The sequence below is a fragment of the Cetorhinus maximus genome, chromosome 8 (assembly GCF_964194155.1).
Source record: "Cetorhinus maximus chromosome 8, sCetMax3.hap1.1, whole genome shotgun sequence".
Classification (NCBI taxonomy): domain Eukaryota; kingdom Metazoa; phylum Chordata; class Chondrichthyes; order Lamniformes; family Cetorhinidae; genus Cetorhinus; species Cetorhinus maximus.
Window position 1 is genome coordinate 95,678,021 of NC_135886.1, and position 6,279 is coordinate 95,684,299.

A 6,279-nucleotide genomic window follows, 5' to 3' on the forward strand; every position below is an offset into this window, starting at 1 on the left:
CGAGTCCAGTTCAGTTTCTGGCCAATGGTAACCCCCCAGGATGTTGATAGTGGGGATTTCAGTGATGGTAATGCCATTGCATGTCAAGGGGCGATGGTTAGATTCTCTCTTTTTGGAAATGGTCATTGCCTGGCACTTGTGTGGTACCAATGTTACTTGCCACTTATCAGCCCAAATCAGCCCAGTCCATGTCATGTTGCATTTAGACATGGGGCAGAATCATCCTTGCCCTCTGACATCAGGTGTGCTCGGCAGTGTGAGTGGACAATATGGCGAGAAGGCCAAAAATCAGATTCACGACGCCATGAAACCAGTTTGCGATTGTCCGCACAGCCCGTTGAAGCCGGGCCGTGTTTCCTGCCATCAGACATTAGGAACCTCATTGTAATAAATCTACATAGAATTATAAGGCTAGCCTGCTGGACTCATCACTCCACCCCCACTGCTGGATTGTCCGCCCACATCGGCATGATTGCTCGCTGACATGTTTCACAATAGCATATAAAAGGCGTGCACTTAGTGGGCTGCACTTTGAGGGGAAATCGGTGGTAACAGTAACGTTGTGGAGCGCTCATGAGGGACGCCTTTTGGACTTCAAGGTTGAGACACGTTGGGGCTGGGGGGAAAGGCTGCCCTGCAGTTGAGGCGACTTTGGTCAGCTGGAGGGAGGCAAGGGCTCCCCAGCAGTTGAGGCAACTTTTTGCGGGGGAGCACAGGCTGCCCTGCCATTGAAGGTAGCGCACAAGCATGTGCGAGGTGAGGGGAGCTTGCGAAGGAAGCGGCCATACATTAGGAACACCTTGTATAAAGTGACCATTCCTCTGCAGCTGAGATAGTTCAGGTGCAACCACATTGATATAATTGGAGCTGTGCCTCTAGCTTATCTGCCCACTCAAGCAATGCAGAGGTATGGAAGAGCCACCAAGTGCTCCAGAACCTTTCACCCTTCGGGCTTAGACTGCAAACTAATAAGCATTTTAGTGGACTGCAGAACAGTTGGACGACTGGGCATGTCCTACAAAATCCTTGCTAAAGCTGGCCGTGGAGCAGTCACTGGTGGGGATGCTCACAGTCCCTTGCAATGTCATCATCCCGGTTTGGGTCAGTCTCCTCCATAGTTCAAGCTAACAGGGCAGCCTTGCAGTGTGGGTTAGGAGAATGCCTGCACCTGAGCTGAGAGCACAGCGTGCAGTCCAATGAGCAAAGCTGCCGCCAATTGATCGGTGGAGTGGGGCAGAGATGGTTGGGGTTTCAGGCAGCCATGCAGCGCACTAATCTCTGGCCATTTAAGTGGTGGCCAGCACTCTCCGGGATGGATTAAGGAGTCTTCAGGCTTAATCAAAAGAGGTTTTTGGTACACCCATGCTAACCACGTGTCTTTTTCTTTCATCCTGCATAGTAGTACATCAGGATCATGGAGCCTGGTGAAGTAGCTGTATGTCTTGTGGCATACAGAGCAAAGATGATGGGGAAGAGAGCGACTGAGGCGCCTGGCTGCTGGCTGTGCAGAGGGAGGGGCAGCATCCTCTGGAAGAAGGGGCTGCTGGGACTCCGTGACATGCCATCGAATAGCGAAAGCGAGTTGTCGCTGGTCAGCGCCTAGCTAGACCCAGGGTCTAGAGACGCTGCCTTTCATTCCTGCAGTTGACCGAGAACCAGTGTCGCCAAAGACTGCGCATGTCTAGGGAACTGCTCGGTGACATCTGCCACCTGCTGCAGGATTTGGCACCACGTGGACATGGAGGGCATCCACTGCCAGTGGCCGTGAAACTGACCACGGCGCTCAATTTCTATGCCAGTGACTCTTTCAGGGCTCCACGGGTGACCTCTGTGGGATCTCACAAACTTCCTGTCAGTAAGATATAATATTTGTCATAATGCTATTGGAATTTATTGTTAAGTAGAGTAATAGCAGGGTCTGTGTCTATGTCTGCGTTTGTGTGATTTAATTGAATTAAAGGCAGCTGGTCTGAAGGCTTTGATATATTAGAAGGTAAGCTAGGTTTTAAATATTAAGTAGGTAGACATAGATGTAAAGGAAACATTTGCACTTTGAAATAAACCAGACTAGATTGTTTTCAAAGGAGGGGCGAAATGTGTCACCTAGCCAAGAGAAGTTCAGAAACAGTGGGGAGAATTTTCTCCCCACCAGGACAAGGACTGTGGCCGATGACACCTGTGTGGCGACCTAGATGGCAGCAGAGTGAAGGTATAACACGACTCTTGCTGTAACTCACAACTTGGTGGAGTAAACCAAAGGGATGCTGAAAATGAGGCTCCTGTGCCTGGGCTAGTCTGGTGGAGCCCTGTAATGTAGTCCACAGGGGGTGACACGCATCGTTGTCAGCTGCTGCACCTTTTACAACCTGGCACTGCAAAAGGGAGAGGAGCTGACTGAGGAGGAGATGAAGGTGATGATGGTGAGGAAGTCCTCAAAGGCAACGATGATGACAATGAGACCCTCGACTGGCCAGACAAGGCAGGCGCACTTGGGAGGCCCTTATAGCTGCTAGATTTGTGGAGGATGATGACGACATGCAGTGAGCAGAGACCGCCTTCAGCATCTGAGCCCTTCAGGAGCACAGCGTCAATGGTCACAGATGCTGAAGAGATGGGGGTCAACCCACCTTAAAGGTGCTGAGAGCACACAGAGAGAATGATGGAACTCTGTGATGTCTGCGCACAACATTCTGGCAGCAATGACAGGCACCATCAAGGCGCAGGCATCAGTAATGAGTCCAGGGAGTATGAGGCTGTACCATCACTTTGATCTGAAGGTTGCACAAAGCACAGAGAAAAGGACCTGGACTGAGACACCTGCCTTTACCTAGTGCAGAAAGGTTTCACATCTGAGTGACAAGAACACTGCTCATCAGAACAAAGAGCTATAGGCAGGGAGACATTCTTGGGAGTTTATTGACAACAATGAACCTTATGTACAAGTGATCAACATCCATGCCCAGGCTGTGCAACTACATGACAGTAAAGAGGTGTCAGCTGTGGCTCAGTTCATAGCACCCTCACCTTTGAGTCAGAAGGTTGTGGGTTCATGTCCCACTCCAGGACTTGAACAAAAAAAAAGTCAACTGTGAACGTACTCGAAAGAGTTACATGACAGTAAACAGTAATAGTGAAGATGGCCTTCACAAGGACTGTGAGGATGCTGTTAATAAGTGGATCAACCTGGAGCTCTATTACCCCTTTGTTTACCTCTCCATGCCCTCTTACTTTGACCAGGATGATGTTGTCCTGTGTCACTTTGCTGAGTTCTTCAAGAAACAGTCACATGAGGAACGGGAACACACTGAGAAACTGATCAAATTTCAGAATAAACGTGGAGGCCGAATCATCCTGGAGGACATCAAGGAACGAGAGCAGGATGAGTGGAGCAATGGTCTGGAGGCAATGCAGAGAGCTCTGCGGATGGAGAAGAATGTGAACCAGAGTCTGCCGGATCTGCACAAGCTCTCTTCTTGGAACACTGGCCCTCATCTCTGTGATTCCTGGAGACGCACTACTTGGATGAGCAATTGAAGATGATCAAGAATCCTGGAGATCACATCACCAACCAGAGGAGACTGGGAGCTCCTGAGAATGGCATGAGCGAGTACCTGTTTGACAAGTTAACCCTGGGGGAGAGTGACTGAACTGACTGCAGGGAAAATCTTATTGTGTTTACTATTGTATTTGTATAACTAAGACCTTTGTCCTACCAGCTCGATGGAGTTCAAAGAACAGTTCAGACTTGGGCTTCATTGTGAAGTCTGACTGTAAATAAAATACGGACTCCATCTTCTTAACATTCCTAACCTTGCCGCTACGTCTTGGTGCCCCCCGGGCATCCACAATGGAGGTGGATGCAGCCTGCTGACTGCTACACCCTGCCTGTGATGACCTTGGCGGGTGTCCTCTGGAGGGCCAAGACCTGGAGGGCCCCGGCCTGCTTTCAGGGTCCTGATGTGTAGCAGTGGCACCCTCCTCGAGTTGTGGAGCTGGAGCTGCTGGGGTCACAAGAAGAGGGGATTCAAATGGACTGAACACTCCCGGAGTCACCTGGATGGATGGCCCTGGGGGGGTACACCTGCTGATCCTCCTCCCTATGGGTTCCCAAAGGTCCCTGGCCGACTCCTTGAGGAGAAGGGGGAGCTGGAGTGAGACCGAGCTGCCCCAAACCCCTCTCACATACACACTGTTGGAGGCCAATTATGGCATCAGCAATGGAGTTCAGCCTGTCCAACAGTGCAGGAGTGACGTCCTGGACCAATGTCTCCATGGCAACTGCCATCCTACCAGTGTTGACCTCAGTGCATTGGCATGCTGGCACTATCACCTGAGTCTGAAGGTGGATAGACTTCTCCATCGTGCCTTGAAATCTGAGGAGTGCAGCGGACATCCCTTCCTGATATTCACGAGCTTTCCTTTGCAGCTCCAGCAACTGTGACATGACCAAGTCCAGAGGCTCGTCATCTGACTCAGGCTCAGCAAATTTCTGGCCTCCGGCATTCTTCCAAGTGCCAGGCACCTGGGAAGACCCTGCCGCCACCTGCTGTGGATGAGAAAGTGTGATGTGCTCACCAGATTGTGATCTCAAGGCCACTCTAAAACTAGGTCCCACCGAGGTGTGTGTTTCTGCGCTGGTGGAGGTTGCGGGTGAGCGCTGTGATGGGCCTTCTGGGAGGGTGTCTTCAGATTCCACTTAAGAGGTTTCTTCAGGGCTTGATTGGAGGCCCTGGGTCATGGACTCCGTCAGCTGTTTCCCAGATGTGCCTGCAGAGGCAAGGGGAGATAATTAGTGCATGGCAGTGGCCTGTGAAAAAGGACACATCACTCAGAGCATGGTTATCTGATGGATGTTGCACTACTGGATCCCCACTTGGTAGAGCACTCCCGACCTCCCCGTCAGCACAGGAATGGTCCAGATCCTTGCTGGTCAGCTGGATAGCTCTGTTTTCAAAGTCCGTGAGCACCTTGATTTCAGGCATTCCCCCACCGGTAAGCAAACTCTTGCTATGTGCCAGATTGTTCTGCATAAATAGAGATGGAGAGAGTGTAAGCAGGACGCCTGCCAGGCCAGATGATAAGTATGCCTGGCCTGTGTGGCTGGTAAGTGGTCCCATGGATGGGATGAGGACAGTGAAGGTGAGTGTGAGAGACTGAATGGTGATGTCCCTTGAACTGGAAGTGAGTGAGGGCCTTGTGGATGTGTGATGGGTTTATGAGTGTGTGAGCTGAGAGTGATGAGAAGAGTGACTTTACCCTGACAGAATGGAGGGGATCATTCATTCCCTTGCTGCACTGGGTGGCTGTCCTCTTTTGCAGGGCATTGGCGCTGACCACCGCTGCCACCACCTCCCAAGCCGGGTTAATGAGGTTGCTGCCCATCCTGCGGCTGGAGTGGGAGTGCAGGACATCACGGTGAGCCTCCACTGTGTCCAAAAGGCACATGAGGGACCTGTCATTGAACCTGGGGGCTGCAGGCTTTTTGCCTTTCATGGCCATGTCTTCCTTGCAGCAGTGCTGGGTTAGAAGCACTGACAGCTGTGCGCGATGTTGCACTTTAAATATGGTGCCAGGCGTGACGAAGCAGTGAGGTGATGGCGTGGCAGGCAAATGAGAGCCTGCCTGCCATGGAAACAGCGTGCTTCCCAGGAATGCATAATTAATGCATTGGTATGGGATGATACAACGTTGTTTTACCCGCCCCCTACCGCACTTAGTGTAAATTTGGGACGATTCCTCCAGCAGACTGCTTCATTATTTTAGGAGGCACAAATGGTGCTGAACATTGTGCAATCATCTACAAACATCCCAACTTCTGACCTGTTGATAGAGGGAAGGTCATTGATGAAAAAACTGAAGATGGTTGCACTTAGCACACTACCCTGAGGAACTCCTGCAGCAATATCCAGAGACTGTGATGATTGACTTCTGACAACCGCAACCACGTTCCTTTGTGTTAGGTATGACTCCAAACAATTGAGAGCTTTCCCCCTTGATTCCCATTGACTTCAGTTTTGCTAGGGCTCCTTGATGCCACACTGGGTCAAATGTTGCCTTGATGTCAAGTGTCATGAAGAGATTAATAACTCTAATGTTATTGGAAATTATTTTTTAAAATAGAGTTTTAGTGGTGTGTGTGTCTATGTGTGTGTCTGTGTGTGTCTTAATTGGATTAAAGCTTTGATGTATAGTAGGTTTGAGATGTTAATTAGATTAACATAAGGAAGGTAAAGTGTAAATTTGCATTTGTTAAAAGAAACCATTCAAGACTGCAGGTGA

General features: G+C 50.2%; 1 pseudogene; it reads left to right on the forward strand.

Moving 5' to 3' along the window:
* The first annotated feature begins 3,111 nt into the window (after window positions 1–3,111).
* LOC144683310 (ferritin heavy chain B pseudogene) lies at window positions 3,112–3,647 on the forward strand (annotated as a pseudogene).
* Window positions 3,648–6,279: the final 2,632 nt, after the last annotated feature.